The sequence below is a fragment of the Pipistrellus kuhlii genome, unplaced genomic scaffold (assembly GCF_014108245.1).
Source record: "Pipistrellus kuhlii isolate mPipKuh1 unplaced genomic scaffold, mPipKuh1.p scaffold_m20_p_1, whole genome shotgun sequence".
In the NCBI taxonomy this organism is placed as follows: Eukaryota; Metazoa; Chordata; class Mammalia; order Chiroptera; family Vespertilionidae; genus Pipistrellus; species Pipistrellus kuhlii.
The window spans coordinates 138,356,452-138,381,213 of NW_023425404.1; the positions used below are offsets into that span (position 1 = coordinate 138,356,452).

The 24,762-nt window shown below is 36.0% G+C and overlaps 1 pseudogene; it reads left to right on the forward strand.

The window, feature by feature from the left end:
- Positions 1–23,305: 23,305 nt before the first annotated feature.
- Positions 23,306–24,463, forward strand: LOC118722053 (annotated as a pseudogene).
- The last annotated feature ends 299 nt before the right edge of the window (positions 24,464–24,762 follow it).

The following is a 24,762-nucleotide window of genomic DNA, read 5'->3' on the forward strand; positions in this document are numbered from 1 at the left end:
CCCCTGTGGGAATGCACTGACCACCCCGAGGCAGCTTCTGCATTGAGCATCTGCCTCCTGGTGGTCAGTGTGCATCATAGAGACCAGGCTCTCTGATATCCACCAAGGGATCATGGATTGTGAGAGGGCACAGGACAGGCAGAGGAACCCCACTGGTGCATGATCAGGGCCAGGGAGAGCCGTGGAAGGTTGGCCATCTGGGAAGTGACTGAAGAAGGGCTCCAGGGTGTGTTCAGCCTGTCTTGCTCAGTCCTGATCAGCTGGACCCCAGCAGCAAGCTAACCTACCAGTCAGAGAGTCTGCCTATGGTGGTCAGTGCACATCATAGTGACTAGTTGACTAGTCGACTATCTGCTCCTTGGTGGTCAGTGCACATTATAGCAAGTGGTTGAGCAGCCTTAGCATATTACACTTTGATTGGTTGAATGACCAACCATATGGTTAGATACTTAGCATATTAGGCTTTTATTATATAGGATAGACCTACCAGTTGATCCAGCAATTCCACATCTGGGTGTTTATCCAAAGGAAAGGAAATTAGGATCTTGAAAAGATATCTGCACACCTATGTTCATAGCACCATCATTTAAAATATTTAAAATATGGGAACAAAATAACCTAAATATCTGTCAATGAAAAAAATGTCTAAAAATATGTAATACACACAAATATACACACACATTAAGTTAAAATGTGAGATGATGGATTAACACATTGCAGCAATTGTTTCATATTGAAAATGTTTATTAAAGCATCACATTATACACCTTACATATGCACAAATTTTATTTTTCAATAATACCTCAGTAAAATTGAGGAGTGGGAAAGAAAGAAAAAAATGAGAAAGTTTTAAGAAGCAAACATCATTATGATTTTAAGTGTAATCATCAGTATTAAATATAAAGACTGCTTAAACTCCAAAATAGCTATTTAACTTTCTATTATATATTTTCTATTTAAAAATCATTCTGCTTTCTTTCCCTATAGGTCCTTAAAAATCATATATTGGTATTTCAATTAAAGTTGTCACTCCGGTGACCAGGTAAATCTAGGAAAGTGATAGTAACTCAAACCTTAAAATAAAAAAGTGAGATCATTGAATAATTCATAAAATAGGAAGACAAGAAAGTGAATTTGCTACTTCAGATTCTAAATGAAATTTCACAGTTACAGTTAAAAATATAGTATCTGGCTCTGATAATTGAGAAGTTATTGACATTACTTCGTAATAGTAAGTGTACATTAAAATATGTACTTGCTAAAAAAATTCCTCTCTTCACTTAAAAAAATTGAGATATATACAACATGATTTAAAAATTGTGTATCTCTTCTGATCACTCCAGCATTTAGCTCTATGTTACTGCTATAAGCATTTAGCCTATTTCCACATTCCTTCCTAGAGCATTGAATAAATACTCTGTAGTTCCCTGCATTTTTAGCAAAGTTTGCATTTATTGTTGGCTCATATTACTTACTAGAGGCCTGGTGCACAAAATTCGTGCATGGGGGGGTGTCCTTCAACTCAGCCTGCATCCTCTCTAATCTGGACCCTCAAGGGATGTCCAACTGCCCGTTTAGGTCCAATCCTACCTGTGATCTCACAATCCAGGACTGCTGGTTCCCAACTACTTGTCTGCCTGCCTTCCTGATTGCCCCTAACTGCTTCTACCTGCTAGCCTGATCACCCACTAACCACTGACCTGCCAACCCAATTGATGCCTAACTGTTCCCCTGCCAGCCTGATTGCTCCTACTGTCCTCCCCTGTAGACCTGGTCACCCCTAACTGCCCTCCCCTGCAGGCCTGGTTCCCCCAACTACTCTCCCCTTCAGGCCTGGGTCCCCCCAAACTGCCCTTTCCTGCAGACCTGGTTTCCCCCAACTTCCCTCCTCTGCTGGCCTGGTCACTCCTAACTGCCCTCCCCTGCAGACTTGATTGATCCCAACTGCCTCCCTTGCAAGTCTGGTCCCTCTCAGCTGCCCTCCCTTTCAAGCTTGATCACCCCCAACTGCCCTCCCTTGCAGACCTGGTGCCTCCCAACTGCCCTCCCCAGCTGGCAATCTTATGGCAGCCATCTTGTGTCCACATGGGGGCAGCCATGTTTGACCACATGGGGGCAGCCATCTTGTGTATTGGAATGATGTTCAATTTGCATATTACTCCTTTATTAGATAGGATAGAGGCCTGGTGCATGGATGGGAGCTGGCTTGTTTGCCCTAAAGGGTGTCCTGGATCAAGGTGGGGGTTACCTTGGAGCATGGGGCAGCCTGGGTGAGGGACCTGTGATTTGCAGGCTGGCCATGGCCCCTGGAGACCCAAGCAGAGGCCCTGGTATCTTGGATTTATTTATCTTCTATAATTGAAAATTTGTAGCCTTGAGTGGAGGCCAATGTTGGCTAGGAAGCTTGGCTTCCTCCATCGCTGGAGAAACCCAAGCCTCCCTCCTGCTCTCCATGACTGCAGCCATCTTGGTTAGGCTAATTTGAATACTCACTCCTGATTGGCTTGTGGGCGTGGCTTTTGGGCATAGCAGAGGTAGGTCAATTTGCATGTTTCTCTTTTATTAGTGTAGATGATATGACTTTGTGAAAGATTGGTTCTTATGAGTCAATGAGTATATAGCATTGTCGCCCTTGAAAACTGAATTTTTTTGTTATGCATTGTGTTTAAAGCAAGAACTCAAGATCATAGAGGGTCATTTTATTGAGTAAGGTAAAGAGTCCTATAAGGTAATTAGATTTCATCCACAAATTATGAGTAAATATCAGTATTAATTCATAACTTTATTAGATTTTTTTTTGTTTTTATATGAACATTAACTTTTATTTAGTCATTATCTTGTTAGGGCAAATTTCCAAAATATAGTCATCATATATTTTACTTTTCCCATGCCATTGGGAAACTCAGAAATAAATAAAAACTAAAAACCTATAAGCATGTTAAATTTTAGTAAATCTAAAAATAAAAAAGTGCTATTATCGCTTCTATATTTTCAGCTTAATAGTGATTTTTAACAATGAACTAGAGTTTATTGTCATAAATATACTTAGTTTTAGTAAAATTTTTGGTAGGAGTACAAGTCAAGGTGTCAATAAGGAAAGGTAGGTTTTGTTGTTCTTACATTATTACCCTGTTTCCCCGAAAATAAGACAGTGTCTTATATTAATTTTTACTCCCAAAGACACGCTAGGTCTTATTTTCAGGGGATGTCTTATTTTTCCATGAAGAAGAATACAGTACACATTTATTGTTAAATGAAAATAAAGGAAATTTATTACCTGTATACAGTACGGTAATATGGTAGTTGTCAACACAAACCAGACAAACTGTGAATCCTACAGTATCAAGAATTTACTCATTGATTTAATGACAATCATGTCATCATCTTCTGGAACATCATCATAACAATCCAATTTCTGAATTTCCTGGTAAATTTCTTGTGACTCCATTTCTTTCAGAATCAGTGGACCAAATCTCTTATGTTTAGCCTAGGGGGGCCTTATTTTCGGGGGGATGCCTTATATTTCACTCAGAAGGAAACCTGTAAATAGGTCTTATTTTTGGAGGATGTCTTATTTTTGGGGAAACACGGTAGATACAAGTAAGAACTATATTAGTGTTCATCTCCTTTAAATATAGACAAAAATTATGTGATATATTTACTAACATATTCTGACTTGGGTTGTGCTTTTACATATAATGGAAAGCATTTATTATTCAATGTAGGCTTCCTCTGATCTGTTTCTGTCATTAAAACATTTCATTGATCTTTCTTATTTCTTTTATAAATTGAGGAATAGCAAAGACAAAAAATAATCTACTTTTCTCATAGCACCTAGCTTTGCACTGTCAGAAATGTCATAGGTTAATGGTACAGCTCAGCTCCATTTATCTTATTCTGACAACTCAACCAAGCTAGCACAATCTAGCAAAAACATACTTCCAGACCAGGTGACTTTTTTGGCCTTTGTTCCTTTCATATGGTGGCTATGAGAGCCTTTATTGTGCAATAACTTTGCAAAGAAACTTTTTGCTTTAGGGTTTGTTTGTGTGTTTTTTTTAGTAATTAGGGGGAAATAGTTTTTAGAATTTAAAATCATATCTCAAATATAAATATACAGAGTAGTCTTTTAATTTCAAGTAACTTCAGATTATCTAAAAACATAAGTATTTTAAAAATATTTATCATTTAAGAGCTGTAAAAGTTAGAGAATCTAACTTTTTAGTTGCATAAACAGTTACTTTTTAATGTTGAAAAGCTAAATTTAACATTAGGATTGCTATAATATCTCAGAAGCATTGTTCAGGTCACTTGGTAAATGAATCTGAATATCTGTGGAATATTTCTCACTATGTTGATGGAAATTTAAACAAGTTATGACACTTGAATATTTCTAAATCTATTTCTTTGTTCTGAATTTGATATTGAGTAATATCTTGCCTCTCTGTCAAGGAAATAATCATATTAAAATAATGACTCTGTAATACTTTTCTCTGCTTTTGATTGGTCAGATTTAATAAGATATCTTTTCCACTGGAATAGAAAATCAATTAAAAACAGAAAGTAATTTTTGTTTTTAGGAACAATATATATATATATATATATATATATATATATATATATATATATATGTGTGTGTGTGTGTGTGTGTGTGTGTGTATACCTTACTGTCATTTTCAGAGTAGTTTTTCACATTTTAAAAATAAATTAAAAATGTAGTCCATAGAAATCTTTGCATGATGCCTAATCACAAAACCATAAACATTCTGCATTTATTATTTTGATATAGTCAATTTTCTAAATGATTCATATTTGATTTTTATACTCATAATGTAATCTATTGTTTCTGGAAATAATGAGTTTTTTAAAATAAATTTTATTATATCTTTTATTATATATTATAAGAATTTTTAGGATTAGTAATACAAAAATGATTAGCCATGTTTAAGTTGATTAAAGCCTCCTCTAATAACTCATTGTCTCATAACTGTAATATTTTTACAATGTACTTAATTATTTTGATATTTCTGCTTTTGATAATTAGTATTACAGAGAAAACTAATATTTTATTTTACTGAAGGACAAATATGTTTTATTTACATTCAATCTGAATTTCAAATTCATATCCTGATAAAGTGCATAAAAGCAAGATGTGATTATAATTTAAAATCTTGTTAATTTGGTAATCCTAATTCCTTTTATCTCATTATTCCTGTCTTCGGTCTCATTTCAATATATTGCCCCTCGTCTCAGATCTTACAGATGAAATTATTTTTATCCAAATGTATCTTTATTGTTTTCAAGATTACTGTTCCTTATAATCCAGTTTTTCAGACTTTCATTCAACCAATGTTTCTGGAATACCTCCTTGGTGCAAATTAATGTGCTCATAAATTCACTTATCAGCTCAAATCACTCTTGGATTTTTTCCCTATCATTGACATTCTTAAAGTGTGAGTACAAATTCACAACTAACTTTTGGAACAAAGCCACTCTTTTTTACTATCTTTATTTTGTTTTGCTTCTCAAGGACTTCACACCTCTCTGTCAAACTTTCTTTAACATATAGGTTTCTTTTCCCCCACCAATCAATTTTTTTATGTCATCATTTACCAGTAATATGAATATGCTTAAGCAGTAATAACAGTGAATGAATAAGCAAGTAAATCCCCCTTTTTTCATTATTGGTGAATCATTCCCTGTATGTGTCATTTGCTCAGAATTATTTATTACTAATGCTACCTTCATAAAATAGTTTGCTTTCTTATAAAATCCACATTTTAAAATAATTATTTGGCTATTTCACTAGCACATGCTATTGATGACTTTTCAAGGCTACTTCTTGTTATTATTACTAGTAGTGGTCCAGTGCATAAATTCATGCACATTGAAAGGAAAGTTATTAGAAGAAGAATTTTAATGCTGCTATTTGCCCTTTCTCTATAATAGAAGAGTCAGAGATGAAAGAAAAATTAGTAAAATGCATATTAAAATAATATATAAATTGATTAATAAATAATAAAAACATGATATAAATGTGATATAAAAACATTGATAAAAACAATGACTGATAAATTGATTAAACTTATTATAATATCTTATTATAATATCTACCTTTATACCACATTAAGAGTAAAAGCACTTTCAGAGTGCTTGACTAATTTTCTTTGTAATGAAATATTTACAACTTTAACTTTAATGTCACATGCTCTTCAAATTCGAGAGAAAGAAAGCAACCTATAACTGACCATGACTGAGAATGGGTTCAGGTAGGAATATTCCTACTCTGTCTGGATTGGTGCCAGCAAGTGCTTTATATGTATCCTGCATGTGCAAGTCAACATTTATTTTTAAATTGCCAGTGCGCGTCATATGTACCGGCTGGTTAGTCGGTCAGATGGATGGATGGTCGGCCACTTAGCCTTTTATACATGTAGATTATTATTATAATTACTTCTATCAACTTTTTACTCTAAATTCATTTTTAGTCCTTTTGTACTCTGTGCTATACATACAGGGTGGGACAAAATTAGATTTACAGTTGTGAGTATGTAAAACACAGGCTTATTCTTATATTCTTATTTATTTATTATTACATTATTTTCTACACAAACAACTATGAACTTACTTTTGTCCCCTCTTGGTTAACATACTGATTTAAAATTGATGCATAAATGTGGGAGATTAAAATCATATAACATTGAGATATTTAATAATATCAGTCTTTAGTCAGTGACAAAATACTCCCAAAGACTTTGCTTAAAAGGTTCATATGGGACTTTTCTTTTAAGAAATGATAAGTAATTAGGACTCCTGGCCATCATGAAGCAATGTAGTTTCTATTTTTTAATAAAAAATTAATCTAGAGGCAATTTGGCCATTAATGAGAGTATTATAAAATGCATCATTATTTTATGTTCTAAGAACAAACCCTAAACTACTAGTTTAACTGTGGTCATTATATGATTTGTTGACTGAGGGATTTCAATTATCTAGACAAGGCACTAAGACACAACAGCCAAGTTAAAGTATGTCAAGTAAGCACCAAAGTAATAACTAAATTCTGACATATATTTGTCCTTCAGTGATTGAAAGACAAATCCATATTTCAGAAATATTAAAATGTGAAAAGCTTCTAAGAATTGGTCAAATATAGTAATGCAAAAGTTAGTTACCTACAAGGGCACACCCATATGATTATCAGCTGATTTCTCAACAGAAACTATGCTGGCCAGACAGGAGTAGCAAGAAATATTCAAAGTGATGTATAGCAGGAACCTACAATCAAGATTACTCTACCCAGCAAAGTTATCATTCAGAATTGAAGGTCAGATAAAGAGCTTCACAGATAAGAAAAAGCTAAAGGAGTTCATCACCACCAAACCAGTATTATATGAAATGCTGAAAGGTATTCTTTAAGAAGAGGAAGAAGAAAGAGATAAAAATTATGAACAACAAATCCATTATCTATCACCACGTGAATCTAAAAACCAAAGGAATAAAAAATCTGATGAACAGTAATAACTGGTGAATATAATAGAATCAGGGGCATAGAAAGGGAGTTTTCTGATAATTCTCTGGGGAAAAGAGGAGTGGGGGATGCGGAAAAAGACTGAACAAAAAGTGTACACCTATGAATGAGGACAGTGGGTGAGGTAAGGGCAGAGGGTGGGGTAGAAACCTGGTGGAGGGGAGCTATGGGGGAAAAAAGAGCAATAATTGTTATAATCTGAACAATAAAGATTTATTAAATTTTAAAAAAAGAGTTTCAGAAATGCACAACTCTCCTCACATCAAAATATTTCTCATTTAGCCTAAGCAGGTTAAATATTATGGTTTAAGTAAATGGGTTAGCAAAGAAAAATTACTTTCCAACTTACCGTATTTTTTGGACCATAAGACGCACTTTTTTCCCCCCAGAAGTGGGGGGGAAAAGTCCCTGCGTCTTATGGTCCAAATATAGCCTACACATATACTTAAAAAAAAAAGTTTTTTTACTTGCCCGGTTCTGGGTGGTCTCTGTGTGCTTGCCCGGCTCTAAAATGGTTCTAAATGCTGCTGTTTACTTTACAGGGTTGATTACATGTGTTTATGACTGTGATGTTGGGTTTTAATGCACATAAAATATTTTAGGACACTATTTGTTTCAGAATCTTTTTTTTCTTCATTTCCCTTCTCTAAAAACTGGTGTGTCTTATGGTCCGGAGCGTCTTATGGTCCGAAAAATACGGTAATTTAAAAAACATGGTGGTTTGGGTCAATTTCTGGGTTTTCCATTCTATTCCATTGGTTATATGTCTGTTCTTGTGCCAGTACCAGACTGTTTTGAGTACAGTGGCTTTGTAATACAGCTTGATATCTGGTATTGAGATCCCTCCTATTTTGTTCTTCTATCTCAGGATTGCTGCAGCTATTCAGGGCCTTTTTTTAATTCCAGATGAATTTTTGGAGAGTATGTTCTAGGTCTGTGAAGTATGCTGTTGGTATTTTACTTTTTTAAATATTTTTATTGATTTTTTTTACAAAGAGAAAGGGAGAAGGATAGCTAGTTAGAAACATCAATCAGCTGCCTCTTGCACACCCCCCACTGGGGATGTGCCTGCAACCAAGGTACATGCCCTTGAACGGAATCAAACCTGGGACCCTTGAGTCCGCAGGCCGACACTCTATCCACTGAGCCAAACTGGTCAGAGCTGCTGTTGGTATTTTAATGGGAAGTGCATTGAATCTATAGATTGCTTTGGGAAGTTTGGACATTTTAATTATGCTGATTCTACTGATCCATGAGCATGGTATGTTCTTCTATCTGTTTATGTCTTCCTCTATCTCTCTTTTTTTCTGCGTACAGGTCTTTTCCCTCCTTAGTTAAGTTTATTTCTAGGTATCTTAATTTTTGGTGTGATGGTAAATGGGATTGCTTTTTTAGTCTCTCTTTCTGTAAGTTCACTATTGGTGTATAAAAATGCCATATATTTCTTGGCATTGGTTTTGTATCCTGCTACCTTGCCGAATTCATTTATTAAGTCCAATAATTTTTTTATGAAGTCTTTAGGGTTTTCTATGTACAGTATCATGTCATCTGTGAATAATTACAGTTTTTTGTCTTATTTTCCCATTTGGATACATTTTGTTTCTTCTTATCTAATTGCTATGGCTAGCACTTCCAGTATTGTGTCAAACAGAGTGGGCATCCCTGTCTTGTTCCTGTTCTTAGGTGAAATGGTTTTAGTTTTTGCCCATTTAGTATGATGTTGCCTTTAGGTTTATAATATAAAGCTTTTATCATGTTGAGATATGATCCCTCTATTCTCATTTTGCTGAGGGTTTTTATCAAGAAAGGGTGTTGGATTTTTTCAAATGCTTTTTCTTCATTAATTGATATGACTATGTGGTTAATATTTTTCAGTTTTAATGTGATGTATCATGTTTATTGATTTACGGATATTATACCATCCTTGCATCCTTGAGATAAATCCTACTTAGTCATGGTGTATGATCTTTCTGAGGTATTGCTGGATCCAATTTGCTATAATTTTGTTGAGGATTTTGCCATCTATGTTTATGAGGGATATTGGCCTGTAATTCTCTTTCATTGTGTTGTCTTTATCTGGTTTTGCTATTAGGATGATGCTTGCTTCATAGAATGAGCTTGGAAGTGTTCCTTCCTCTTGAATTTTCTAGAATAGTCTGAGGAGGATAGGTTTTAGTTCTTCCTTGAATGTTTGTTAAAACTCCCCTGTAAAGACCATCTGACCCTGGGCTTCTGTTCGTTGGAAGCTTTTTGATGACTACTTCAATTTCTTCCATAGTTATTGGCCTATTGAGATATTTAGATTCTTACTAATTAAGTTTTGGAAAATTGTATTTTTCTAGGAATAAAAACATGTTGGTATACTAGATGCCTTACTAAAATAAATATTTTCTATACTTTTAGAATTTCATATTGAACAAGGTCATGCAATGTATTTCAAGGAGACAAAACTTGAGCCTTAAGAATATTCAATGCATCCCTTTTATTTTTTAAAGGTTATTATTATTTTTTAAATTTTTATTGATTTTTTACAAAGTGGAAGAGAGAGGGATGGAGAGTTAGAAACATCAATGAGATAGAAACATTGATGAGCTGCCTCTTGCACACCCCCTACTGGGGATGTACCTGCAGCCAAGGTACATGCCCTTGATTGGAATTGAACCTGGGACCCTTCAGTTCACAAGCTGATGCTCTATCCACTGAGCCAAACATTTTATGTTTTGACTGAGTAGTGGATGCCTTTACATGTTCTTAAATTCCCCAAGTATGGGCTCTTCAATTTAGCAGATCCCTATGTTTTTTAAACATTATAAGTCTGATGACTTTAAATCCATGAGGTAAAATAAAATTAAAAAGAGAAAAGGAAGAAGAGGAAGAGAAGTGGAAAAATGAGAAGAGAAAAAGTAAGAGAAAGAGGTGGAGAAGGAACCCAATGTCTTAGATTAAAATTCTATTTAGGTGAGATCGGGAGAGTTGAGGAATACCCCACAAAGGAGGTGATCATTTCTGAGTCTTGAAAAATAAATAGGAGTTTGTGATACTGATAAAGAGGGAGAGTGTATTTCAGATAGATGAAGAAAGTATAAGGAGGATGGGGAGAGATCGACCAAAGAACTTGCATACAAATATGCATAACCCATAGATATTAGGGTGGTGAAGGCCTAGGGTGGAGAGAGCTAGAAGAGGTCAATGGGGGTAGAGGGGGCATATTTAATACTTTCAACAATAAAGATTAAAAAATAAAGCATAAAAGCATGTCACATGTTGTTGGGAAGTGCAACTAATTTAATATTAGGGCTATATTGGTCCTATATTTATGGATGATTATGGTTTAACTGTCAATTTTACTCAACTATTTTTGCAAAAAGAAAGTTTATAATACTTTTCTTGGTAGTAATTAAAATTATTTTAATATTAAGTCCAAGATAAGTATAATATAGAGTGGAGAATAACATTTATGAGATTTCAAATAAATTGTCATTTTGGGAATAACCACTTTTTTTTCAGAGGATTAACCTCAGCTCCCATGAGTAAAGATGAATTGTTCTCATCAGTTATGGGTATGTTGCCATCAAACTTTAAAAATTTAATTATAAGTCACTTTCCAAGTATTATAAAATCATCATTTCACCTCAAATCAGTAATATCTATGGGATAGAATTAGGAAAGGGGTATCTAGAAAATGTCTGAAAATGGCTTAAAGGTTCATGTTTCAGGCTATTGGGAGGCAAGCCTCCATAAATTCACAGAGGGTCATGGGCATAGGTAGTCATTTTTGTTCCAACCAGATGGAAGGGGGCAGAAATCCATAGCCAGAGATTCCTTCTTGCCCACATCTTTGCCATTTATATATCAGTAGAGGCCTGGTGCATTGACAACTCATGCACTGGATGGGGGTCTCTCAGCCCAACCTGCCCTCTCTCAAAGTCTGGTGATCAAGGGAAGATGATGCCCCATCATACCTCTGCTGCTGCCACTGCTGGTAGCTCAAGCCTCGGCCGGCTCTGATTACCTGAGCCTCAGGTGGCCTTGGGCAGCTGGGCAGCTGACATCCAAGGCTTGCCTGCGCCTCGGGCTGGCCCTGAGTGTCTGGTGGGCTGAGGGGACTGGGTGCCGCCATCTTGTGGCTATGGGTGTCACCATCTTTGAGGATTTGGAAGTTAATTAGCATATTCCCTCCTTATTAGATGTGGGCACCACCATCTTTGTGAGGATGTGACAGTAAATTAACATATTCCCTCTTTACTAGATAGGATGGTAGAGATAGCACAGAGACGTGTAGACCACATTTATCCTCAAGATACTGCATCCCATGTATGAATTCTTCAGAAGTTTGAAACCCTCTATAATCTTAAGAACTGCAAAGAATTTGTTATTTTATTCTCCTGGCAAGCTACAAAGTTAACCAGCCCCAGTTCATGGATGCTGGCAGAAGACAGGAGGCACCTGGACCTGAGACATGGATCTCTTATTACTTGCAGCCATCGCAGTAACAAGAGCATAAGCATTTGCATCATGTCCCCAGGACCCAATTCATGTAGGTGGAATGAAGAAGGCCAGGTGATGTCTGCACACACCGTGTGGTGCATTACAGGAGAGGAATATCCAGCCTCGGGAACTTGAATATTTTATAGGGTGCAGTAAGCCTGCCTGAAATTTGTGTAAGGAGACGTTATCTTTATGACACAGGAAAGTAAACAGTTTGTCTTTTGCTCTGGAAGGATATACCATGTCTTTCGAGGCTGTTCACTTTATACACATCCTTGGAAAGTTCAATAAAAGCAATCGGTGTCTCTGCTTGTAAGACCTTTAAGGGACGCAGAGAGAATTGTTTCTCAGCCTTTTTAAAATTTGCTGTAACCTTATTTTTTTTCTGAATGTGCAATTTTCTTTTCTTGTTATTCTTCAAAAAGCGTTCCACTTGCTCAGTCTGCCAGTTCAGAATCCCTGCTGCCTCTCCTCTGCTTGTCTATGAGCTGCTACAGAGGGCAGGGCCAAGCTGCCCTCCGCGTGTAAGGGACCGTGCCCCACGGCGGATTCTCCCACACTTGCTGGGTGACAGTTCAGCTTGTTTCTGCATCATGGATGCCAGGAACAGTCATGAGATTCCTGGGTCAGTGACAAAGGACTTTATTACTCCCAGCAGAAGCAAAAGCAACAGCCGGAGCTTCCTGTCCGTTTCTGTTGGTTTCCATGCTCCCATGTACCATAGAAGGAGGCTTGCCACATTAGCAAATACAAAAATACTGGATATTAGTTCAACGTGAATTTAGTTACATGTTTTTTTCATTGTATGTATGTTTCATGTAGTACTTGAGGCACACATGAAAATAGCCCATTTGGAGTTTAGCCAAAATTAACATTTAACAGGGCATCCTCTATTTTACAGGCAGGGCCAGTGCGGGTGCTCAGGCATGCAGTCGGCTACGTGGCAGGAGAGAGCAGAGAGAACCGGAGCTTGAGAGATTCACTGCTTGTTTATCGTGAGTGGAAGGAAGGCTGTTTGTTCTGTGATGAAGATGTGTTATTTCATCTCTCAAGGTTGCTCACTGAAGAAAAACACACCTGTACATGGGCCTGGTAAAGAATCATCAGTCCTGGCATGTTTTGCCTCCTTAGCAAGAATGTGCAGGGAACCTCAGGGCCCAGAGCAGATGGTCTTCTCCAGCATTTAAGCACCCTGAATTTCCATCTCAAAATCTGGGCTTAGATTCAGCACTCTAACTTCCTTCACTTTCTGTTGCAACGTGAACACGAAATAATTTGTCTAATAAGCCTCATAAGCCAATGGATTGAAATAAGATAGTACTTACCTTTTTTAAATCTGAGGAAGTTTGATAGGATTGATTGCTTTTATAATGCTGTGGAGCTTCATACATCTAGAGTGGCATGTCCCTTCTTTTCCTGCAAACAAAACCACTCTGGCCTCTCACTCATTTTAGAAGTTAATAAGTCTTCAGAGGGCACATGTGAATTGACATAAAGTGGTCAAGCTTTTGCAAAGAAATAATTCCCTAAAGGAAACCTGTCTTTTTCTTCAAAAAAATAAATAAATAAAATTTAGTGGTAACACATAGTGGAGCCTAAATGAGCAAATGCTATTCCTCAAACCATACTTATATTACCACTGGCAGTGTTTTTGACAAAGAATGAATTAAGTTCTCATGCAGTTTGTGCTCAGAAATAAATGGAGTAGAAAAAAATCAATAATGCCAGACAGAGAAAAGACAAAAGCAATAATAAAATAAAAATGATTTTCTAGTCTCCAAGAGTTTGTTACAAATAATGGAAAGAAGATTTAAAAGTATGACTCTAAAGCCTTCTGCTGCTAAATAGGCGGAAAATCGTGTTATTTCTCAAAATTTGTTATGGAGAGTTGTGTTCTATTACTACTTTGCCTGTGAATATAAGGCTACAAAATCCAGAGCTTTACTAAGAAGAGAAAATGAAAAACAAAGTATTGGCCCCATTCCTTTCCTTGCTAATTGATATTATTTTCTTTGTTGATTTAACATATTAATTAATTTTTAAACTCTTTATTGTTTTTTTGAAAAATATATTTTATTGATTTTGTACAGGGAGGAAGGGAGAGAGATAGAGAGTTAGAAACATCGATGAGAGAGAGTCATCGATCAGCTGCCTCTTGCACACCCCCTACTGGGGATATGCCCACAACCAAGGTACATGCTCTTGACCAGAATCGAACCCGGGACCTTTCAGTCCCCAAGCCGACGCTCTATCCATTGAGCCAAACCGGTTTCGGCTAAACTCTTTATTGTTGAAAGTATTATACATGTCCCCTTTTCCCTCATGGGACTTTCCCACTCCTCCCCTGGCCCCTGCCCCAGGCCTTCACCACCCTATTGCCTGTGTCCATGGGTTATGCATGTACACATATGAGTTCATTGGTTGATCTCTTCCCCGACTCCACCCTCCCTTGGCTTCCCTCTGAAAGCTCTCATTTTATAACATCTTCTGTTAAAACTGCACATAACATGGGTTGATTTTATCTTACTATTGAAAGCAGCCAAATGGTACAGAGCATGTCATTATATACCTTACTAGTTATTCCAAGATTTCCTTCATATGTAGCCAGAGACATTTGAGATGTCAATAAAAATATATTAGTATATTTTTCTAGAATATGGTATACCACAGTAAGGTTAGTGATTTGAAAGATATTGTGATTAAAATAAAGAACAAGAGCCAAAATCAGTTTGGCTCAGTGGATAGAGCATCGGTCTGCAGACTAAAGGGTCACAGGTTCGATTCCGGTCAAGGGCATGTACATTGTCTGTGGGCACATCCCCAGTAGGGGGTGAGCAGGAGGCAGCTGGTAGAAGTTTCTCTCTCATCTATGTTTCTAGCTCTCTATCCCTTTTCCTTCCTCTCTGTAAAAAATCAATAAAAATATATTTAAAAAATAAAAAATAAAATAAAGAATAAGAAAGAATAATAAATGAGACTATTTTACTACCCATATATTATCAAGTAAAGGCTTAATTCTTTTTTATTTTATGCTCATTCAAGGCTATGTTTTTTATTGATTTTCAGAGAGAAGAAGAGAGAGACATCCACCTGTTGCCTCCCATACATGCCCCAACTGTAGTTTGAACCCACAACCTAGGTAAGTGCCATGATTGGGAATTGAACCAAAAACTTTTTGGATGTATGCATATCAATAAATACACAACACATCCATTTCAGCATAATTTACAATTTTTGATGTTGCATTTATGTCATCCTAAGTACCACCAACAAGCATCCATTAATGGTAGTGGTAAATGCACTCAGCGGTAAAAGACCAGCATCCAGATCTTGGTTTCTAAATAGCAGTTTTCAATAAAACAAACCAGAGCTCCTTGGAAAAGTGATTGATTTTAATAATGGGGCAAGGAAAATACATACTGAAAAGGAAAAATGCTGGGGGGAGGGGAAGGGGGAGGGGTACCTCAATGGCCAAAGCTGAAACAATTTGAGCATAAAATAAGTAATGTAGTATTGGATTATAGCTCAAAGTACAAAGTCAAAATACAGATAGACACAAATTAATGATTGAGTAAATGAGAAAGAAGAGACATATCTTCCTTAGATAAAAATTTTAAATAATTTATGTCAGTACTTTCCCTCTGAGAGGGAAAATACAATCCTTCCCAATCTACCATAGCCAATAGATCAAGGTTAGTATCTTTAATGGTGAGTTCTGTTAACATCATATACTTTCTGAGATTATGTGACTAGAAGGGCAATTTCACCTTTTTTGTATTCTCCCCCCAAATCCATTACTTTAGTCCAATCATGATTATGTCATACAATCATATACTCCAGGACATTCTAGAAAATTCATAACCAGTATTCTTCAAAACTCAATGGCATGAAAAACAAGGATACTGTTACCCTGTTTCCCAGAAAATAAGTGTCTTATATTAATTTTTTCTCCCAAAGTTGTGCTAGGTCTTATTTTCAGGGGATGTCTAATCTTTCCATGCTCTAGGTCTTATTTTCGGAGGATATCTTATTTTCGGGGAAACACGGTAGTATCACAAAACAATTGATCATTGTTTATTCAAAGTTTTCTTTATTCTCCCCATTATTTTTGTTTTCCTAACTATTTGTTTCTATTCTTGACTAGTTATAATTGGAAAATATGGAATGGTGGATTTTCATCTGAGTTAATTAAAACCTATTAGTTTTTTGTTCCCTTCACCTGGGCACAGCATGGGCCATATTTCCCAGCCTTCCTTGAGGTTAGATGTGGCCACATTACTGACTTGTAGCCAATACATGGTGATAGGAGGTAATGGAATGCCATTGTCAGACCAAGACCGTAAAAACTTCCCCACAAATGCTCATCATTCTTTCCCCTCACCTGGATGAAGAGAGAGGACACCAAAGATTCAGAACTATTTCATTCCTTAGTACAGCTTAATTTGGGAATTATCATGCCAACAGTATGAGTATTTACAAAGTAGTTTACAAATTTTGCCAAAGTATTTTCTAGAATGATATACTAATTACACTCTGGCCAGAATTGTCCCATTTAACAAAATCTTTTGTGTTGTTGAAAATTCTGTTTTCCTTCCTGTTTTTCTTTATTTAGATAAGCAAAATATTTCTGATTATAGTCTATCAGATTTGATAAGTAATTTTGATAATATTCTTAAATATTTATTAACTTACTTTATATGTGAAGGTGTTTTCAGTTGGTATTTTATGGTTGTTCTTTTCTTGATTTTAAAGACTTTCAGATATATTAAGCATGTTATACCACTTTTTTGTCATATATTTTGCAAATATTTGATAATTTATTATTTGTAGTGTATTTTGTACATAATTTCAGATATTAACTCTTACTCTTTGGGAGTGATTCCTGCATTTTTGTTCTTATATGAAAAACATGAAATTCATAACCTGAAATTTAATAAATATTCTATTATGTTTTTCTATTATAATATTATTCAGTTTTTAAACATTTAAGTATAGTCCACCTGAAATCTTTTTTGTTTCTTATTGTGAGATGAACATTTAACTTTCTTTTTGATAATAGGTAACTAACAACTAATTATTGACTAATACTTTTCTCACTGTTTAAAATGTCAATTTCATTGTACTCTGTGTTAGATCTACTTAACCTAATTTTTTAAATACTCAGTTTTTACTTTACTTCTTAAACTCTTATTTTTTAAAATTCCAGATAATTTTAGAAAATTCTCCTCTATTCTACTCATTGCTATTGGTTATTTAGTTTGGATAAAGGTACATTTTGCTTTATTTGACTAATCACATGGTTTACCAGTTTTAATCTAATTGTTTCATATGTTTTCTAATATTATATCAAAACTTTATTGTTGAGCTAAGTCAAACTTGCCCATTTTGTTATTAAAGACTAGGTATTGTTTATCATTTTCTTTCTTAATTTAGTATTTTGTTCTTTTTTTTTTTTTTTTGAGTGTGTATATGTGTGTTAGTACCATCAGGTTTCTATATCATGGCTATAGAAGTAAAAACATTTGAAGTTTTCTATATTATTCTGTGTTCTGGATACATGATTTCTCTACACTAGAGTTTAAGCTCTATGAAAACAGGAGCCATCATTTTATTCTTAGTGCATGACAGCTTGTTAGCACGTGATAGGTAACATTGGATGAATAAGTTTACTGAGTATGTACTTTATCTGTAATTTGAAAGATTAAAAACATACATGATTAAAATTCTCCTGAGCTAAGAGCTGGCAGAAATTCTATGACAATTTAAAAAATATTCTTTTATGATTTTTAAAAATTTTAACAATTGATCATTTTCTCTGGGAAATATTTTATTTAATTCAAACTTTAAAATGTATTAATATAAATTTCTAGATAGTATGATCTTAGAAATATAAAAACATTTCACTGATATATTTCTAAAATTTACTTTTACAGATTATAGTTCATATTATTTAAGAATAATTTTCTTTTTATTCCTGCAACCAAGTTCATTTTTTCCTCTTTGGCATGTTGTTTTTGTGTTCACCATTTAATGAGAAGCATCATACCAATGATCAAATATATTGATCCTTATTGCTCTACCTCACTACTATCAGTTGGTTTGAAATCTTACTGCCACATCTAAAATTAAAAAGTTCTTTTCTGCTTAGTCATCAATCTAGTCAGCTATGCTGGACAGGGACTTCTGCGTTCACTGTCTGGTCAGCTGTGTTATTTGCAGATGGGAATTAATTTGGGTGTAATATGAAGCAATCATGAAAACTATAGAGCAGAGAGTGTTACTCTTCCCAGGTTAATCTTTCATTCATCTCACTTTGCTTCTGACTTCTTTTCTGCAATATAATTTGTTTTTTCTCACCCAATTTTGTCATGGGATCTGCTAATTATTGGATTTGCAGTTGTAGTAAGTGAGGGCAACAGAGGATGGCTTTGAGTTGCAGAGAAAACTGTTCTTACTCATTAAAACCATGACTCTTGCTTTATTCTGTGATGGTACCATGTCTCTGAGGTAAGAATATGCATTAAGGTTTGATGGACATAATTTATTATCTTACCCTAAATGATTCTACTTAATGATTCCATCTAACCTTTACTTATTAGAAATTCCCTCTGGAGTCAGGCAGATACTTGACAATTTATCTTGATTTTCACTGCTTTAGTGGCTTTGATTTATTTCTCAGTTTTTAAATACCTTTCTATGGAAAAATTGGAGAAGAAAAATTAGGACCTCTTAGCTTGCTAACAGTTTAACCTCAACCTAATCAGGAAATTATTATTTTTACAACTGAAGGAAATGTTCTGGATGATTATATCAACAAAACATATAAATGTTTTACATGTACATTTTTCAGTGATGATAAATCAAGATGGGAATAAATTATTTATGATCTTTAAATAATCCCACTTAGGGATGGAGAACAAACATTTGTCTATGAAATGAATTCAAGGTGCACATAAGATTAGCTCAAATATAAATTCTAACATGATATAATCTGAATTATATTTCTGATCCTTTATATTTTTAGAGACCCCTTGGTAATAAAGAAAATGTTAAATTTAATATAGGAAAACATGGACATCATAAATAACTCTATTAAGTGTACTATTTTATAAATTATTTCAGTAGGCAGTTGCCTTGTAGAAGAAAGACCATTGAAGCAGAACATGATAATATCTTTTTTTCACTTGCTAACTGTAAACTCTTGAGCATCTCATCACCGATACACTCAGGATATTATGATGCTATTTTTTCTAGAGGACATTTGAAATTTTATTTGGTGTTTCACTTTTTCCATGTTTCTTATGAAAGTAGTCCATCTTCCTAAATGATTGGGAAAATAATCCATGTCTGTTCTGAGTACTATAATCCTTGGCCAGATCAATTGATCTAGGAATGACCTCATGTCTTAGAAGGCCTTTCAGACAATAGCCCAGAATTTTCTATCTAAGACATGAAGGGATAATGCCTATTTTTAATTGGATAGTAGGTAAACCAAAATATCCATGAGCCTAACGTGCTCAATAAGCATATGTGTGAATTTTATATTTACAATCCCTTTAAAGTTTAATCAGCTGCAACATATCTTTGCTTTTGGTTTAAAAACTCAAGGAGGCTCTCACCTCATGACTTTTCTCCCCACTTAGAAAATAGACACATGCTATACTATAGTCACTTTAACCTGAAAGAAGTCTCCAGTAAGAAATTTAAATATCCCAGATCCATTTTTAATCCCCAAACTACAAAATTCACTGGGTTGCAATTGTTTTTCCTTCCTTTCCTCAGCTTGCACCTGCAGTGTGAAAGAGGACATAGTGTGGTTGACATATCTTTTTCTTTTATTTGAGCTTTCCCCCCCCCTCTTTGGTTTGCCCCCACTTTCTAGCTGTAGTTTTGGACTTCACAGAAATTGGCTTCATAGTTCTTACCTAAACTGGATAATATGTTGACAAAGCCCTCTGGGATGACAGGTGTATAAAGGTGAATCTTATGCACACTTTGTGAGATCTACGAGTTCTCTCCTGGACCCACTTCTCTTTATTTTCTTGATCCAGGCAGATACCTTTAAATTCTGGGTGGTCCATTTACCCTCCTTTTGCAGCCACTGGGTAACCTGTAGACCCTTCTGCTGATGTTCTCTTGCCATTCTAGGTGGTTCTGTTAGAAAGGACGCAACATAACTTCAATATGATTTTCCCTCTCTTATAACACAAACCTGATTTATGAGGGAAAACTCAGGCATGTTTAGCCCCTTCAAAGTCTGATGGTATAGTCTGACCCAAATATCCTAGGCAGAAGTCTAATTAGTCCAGGAAATGCATTTTAAAACCGTTTTTTAAATATACCCTTTCTAGACTTGTTGAAAGGATGTACTCTACCTCTTCCCCCAAAATGGATGGGGTGGGAGATTCATAGCACAGTGACAGCTCTTTCCACCAATTTTGTCTTCTTCTTTGAAATGTCTTCTAGAATTCTTGCTTTACGTAGTGAATCCAAGAGTCAAGGAACAAGTTCTTTATCATTGCACTTGCAAATTGCTCATATTTCCAAAATAGCACCAGAAAAAGCACTTCTGATTCCACTACCTTATATAATCTTGAAGAAAGGAGGGAGAGAAGAAGGGAGGGAAGGAAAAGGAGAGAACATGCTATGGTAAAATGTCCTGAGGTACAAAATTCAGCAGCCTCTGAAGCATTTGATCTTACCATTGCTGCTGCTTCTACTGCCACTACTATTGCAGTAGCTGATATATATATTTTAGAAAATGAGTGAATCAATACCTTAAATATCTTATTGAAATTATTCAGTGAACATGTGTGTGAGGTTTTTTTTTCTGTTGCCAGCAAAACCAGAAATGTGTCCTTAAACTTGTTTATGCTGTAAGTACTTCTTCATTATTTTTTTTATCATGTAGAAGGAAGATAACTGCAGTTCTGTATCATTTTGATATTAATTTTAGCCCATAAATACCAGCACTTTTGAAATATAACTAAAAGTCACATAATGTTTTCTTATTTCTTTTAGATCTATCTTTGTACACTATACTTCTAGAATTATAGGCATAACAGAAAAGATTGAAACATCCGAAAAAATGCAGGTACTTAGAAACACGTATTTTTAAAGGTGAAAGACAAAATAATATAAAGACTTTTAAATATATTTTATTGATTTTTTACAGAGAGGAAGGGAGAAAGAAAGCTAGAAACATCAATGAGACAGAAACATCGACAAGTTGCCTCAATGTGTCCACAACCAACGTACATGCCCCTGACCGGAATTGAACCTGGGACCTTTCAGTTCGCAGATCGACGCTCTACCAGTGAGCCAAACCAGTTTCGGCAATACAAAGACTTTTAAAATTAAATGGTCACAGCTTTCATTGGATGATCAAAATATATTTAATCAGTCCTTTTGTTTAAGTACATCTATAAGAAAAAATAACATAAGTCTGTCTGAACTTGAGCTTTGTATTTATGATTTTTGTTTTTTACTTTTCCCAATAAAATATTTATATACTTTATCTTTGCCAAAATGAAGCACCCTGATAAAAATTTTTGCTTATGGGATTTGCAGAAAATGTTCAGCCTCCAGGGAGTTGGCTTCTAAGTGCTCACTGGTTATGTTTATGCTCAATAACAGTATCAGTTGAGGGTTAAAATAAAAATAAAAATAACCCCAAAACCCCTTACTTTAAAATAAGTATATTTAACAGTGTTTATTTAGGGAACAGTGTCCATTTGAAAAACTTTGCTTCCCTTAAAAACCCATACCATGGTGCAAAGGCCACACACTGAAATCACAAATTAAGAGTATTAAGCCTCAAGAGCAAACATTTAAAAATAGGATCATCAACATCCTGTATTATGTATGGAAGGTCCTAGACCATTCCAAATCATTCCAAAGAAGGAGGATAGAGCTGAGCTGATGCTGGAAAGAAATACATCTTACAGTTCTTATCTAGGAATAAAAATTAGATCTAAAAATTCCATAGCAGGAAGTTTTATGACACATATAAAACTCACAGCAATGAAATTGCCATGGCATTGAACTAGTTTTTCAAATTATTCTTTCTGGAATGTTTTGAGATGATATTGAGGAATCAGTACTGGGATTTCTTCCTTTTACCTTATTTTTTTTTTTTCCTTTCAACAGAGGATTCAGTTTTCTTTCTTTTTTAAATAAAAGATGTCTGTCGGGACCGGTTTGGCTCAGTGGATAGAGCGTCGGCCTGCAGACTGAAAGGTCTCGGGTTCGATTCCGGTCAAGGGCATGTGCCTTGGTTGCGGGTACATCCCCAGTAGGGGGTGTGCAGGAGGCGATGATTCTCTCGCATCGATGTTTCTAACTCTCTATCCCTCTCTCTTCCTCTCTGTGGGAAAAAAAAAAAAAAAGATGTCAAATTTTAAAAGCTGATTTCCTTGGATTAAATATATGCATTATCTAATAGGCATTGAAGCCACCTAAGTTTATAAATATAATATCTGATTACAGTGTAGCAATCATAATGATTCTATTATATTTACACATTATTATTTAATTTTGTTTAAATTTTCAATTACCATCAGTAATTTACCATGAAAAAGCAATACCTTATACAGTACTTCCAAATCATAGCTCATTTCTTAAATATTAATTTAATTGTTAACAATAAGTGGCAACATGTGTAATTGTTTAATTCAATACGAAAATTGCTGATCTTGGAATAATGAACTGGGTTTTAGTTCCAGATCCATATATTAGTCTCCTTGTAACTTTGAGCAACTAGCATAGAATAAGCTCTTTAGGTCTCCAACATATACCTCTTAAAATGTTTCATGGAGATATTTAAATATAATGTAGTGTGTATATCAAATGCATATTATTTTTAAATGTGTATCTGAGATAGAAATTCACTTCCTTATGGCTCTATCAGTAGTAAAATATAAAGAATAGAAAATATTACAGATTGGAACTGAATTATTTATGACTCTGTGTATCAAGAAAGAAAGGCAACAAATAGATATAATTGTTCAATTAAATAAATTGCAAATGTGTATATCATAGAGTTAAGAATAGCTGTGAAGATTGAGCCCTTCAATGGGTTAATTTCTACTAGTCAATTGTATAGGGTCTTAGGGCAAATGGACTGCTTTTGGTTTATTTTCTGGAGAGTAGCAATATATTCTAAAATTCTATTTTGTTCATCTTTTCTTAAGAAGAGGAAGGGGGTCTCTCAGTAGCGGGGAAAGGTTTTCCCTCTCTTGAGGCAGCACTGGGTCCACAGCTCTGCGTGAAGCGTCATGTGGCAGGATGCGGTCATGTGGCCACGGTTTGGGTGGTGCCATCATAGGCTCCTTCAGGGGTGTCTTGTACACCATTACTGCCCATGACCTGGGCCCAACTGTCATCAAAGAAGTCCTGAAGTGGGCTACTGTGGCTCCCGAATGAATGTCAAAGGTCAAATTTGGGCACGTTTTGGCCCCAGGTTGTGGGCAGAATCCTGTGGGACAAGCCAGTGTGGGTGCAGTTATCCCCTACTGTGCTCCAGCATGGAGCTGCCAAACGGTTTGTGGGTCAGGCCCTTGCAGCCCAGTCAATCAAGATAGGAGACTCCAGCATTGAGGTTGTAGAAGGCATGGGAAGTAGGAGCACCGCTCCTCATCTGGTTCACTGGAGGACAGAAGTCAGGGTGGGGGACATACCAGTAACTGTCAGTATTCTCTGCTAGATGCTACAGGTGCATTTCACATCTGTCATGTGGGCATTACAGTTGAAAAGGTAGCTCCCAAATGGCAGGCACATAGAGATCAGACAAGTTTGCAGTTTATCCCAGAACAGGACAGAGAGTGCATAGAGTGAGGAAGAGATTGCTCCAGTGTTTATATCTTCTTGAAAGGTCTTCCTGAAGTTAGAAGAGATAAATTTCCTCACCCTGGGAGCAACAGAGAAGCCCTGCCTTCCTTCCTTACAGATGGAGCAGGAATAGTCCCCCTGACTTCAGGGATAAACGATGGTGCTGCGGCAGTGGTTCTTTTGAAGAAGTCAGGAGCTGACAGCCGTGGGCTCACACTGTTAGCACAGAGAGTTTATGGGCCACAGGGAAGGGTGGAGCTTTCCATTATGGGGAACAGGACTAATTCCAGCAAATCGCCCTTGCAAAAGCAAGATGGTCACCGGAGGATGTGGATGCATTAGAAATCAACAAAGCCTTTGCTTTGTAATAGCTAAAGAACTTGGATTAAACCCGGAGAAGGTCAATATTCAAGGAAGGGCAATAGTTTTAGGCTTCTTCTTGGGGGTTAGGGGGACATCTGGCTGCCAGATTCCTGTTACCCTGTTACACCAATGGAGCGGAAGGATGAACATCCAGGTGTTGCAGCCCTATGCGTGAGGTGGGATGGGGGTAGCAATGTGTGTTCAGAGAGGGTGAGCCTGCTTAACGAAACTTGAACCGCATTTCTTCCTAAACTAATGAGGCACTAATATGTGAAATCAGGACCAATGTCCGGATGGAAGCCATCTTCCACTTCACAAGAACCCAAGGCTTGACACCTTGTTGAACTTTAATGTGCAATATACAAGCTCTAAGACACATGTGTCAAACACAAGGCCCGCGGGCCAAATCCGTCCCGCCAGGCCTTGCAATGTGGCCCGCACCGCGCTGTCATCACTGCACTCCGCTGCGTTTCCATCACAATGACAGTTTATCACTGTTCAGTAAACCATTCGGCCCGCGATTTAGGCTGGATTTTAGATTTTGGCCCCTT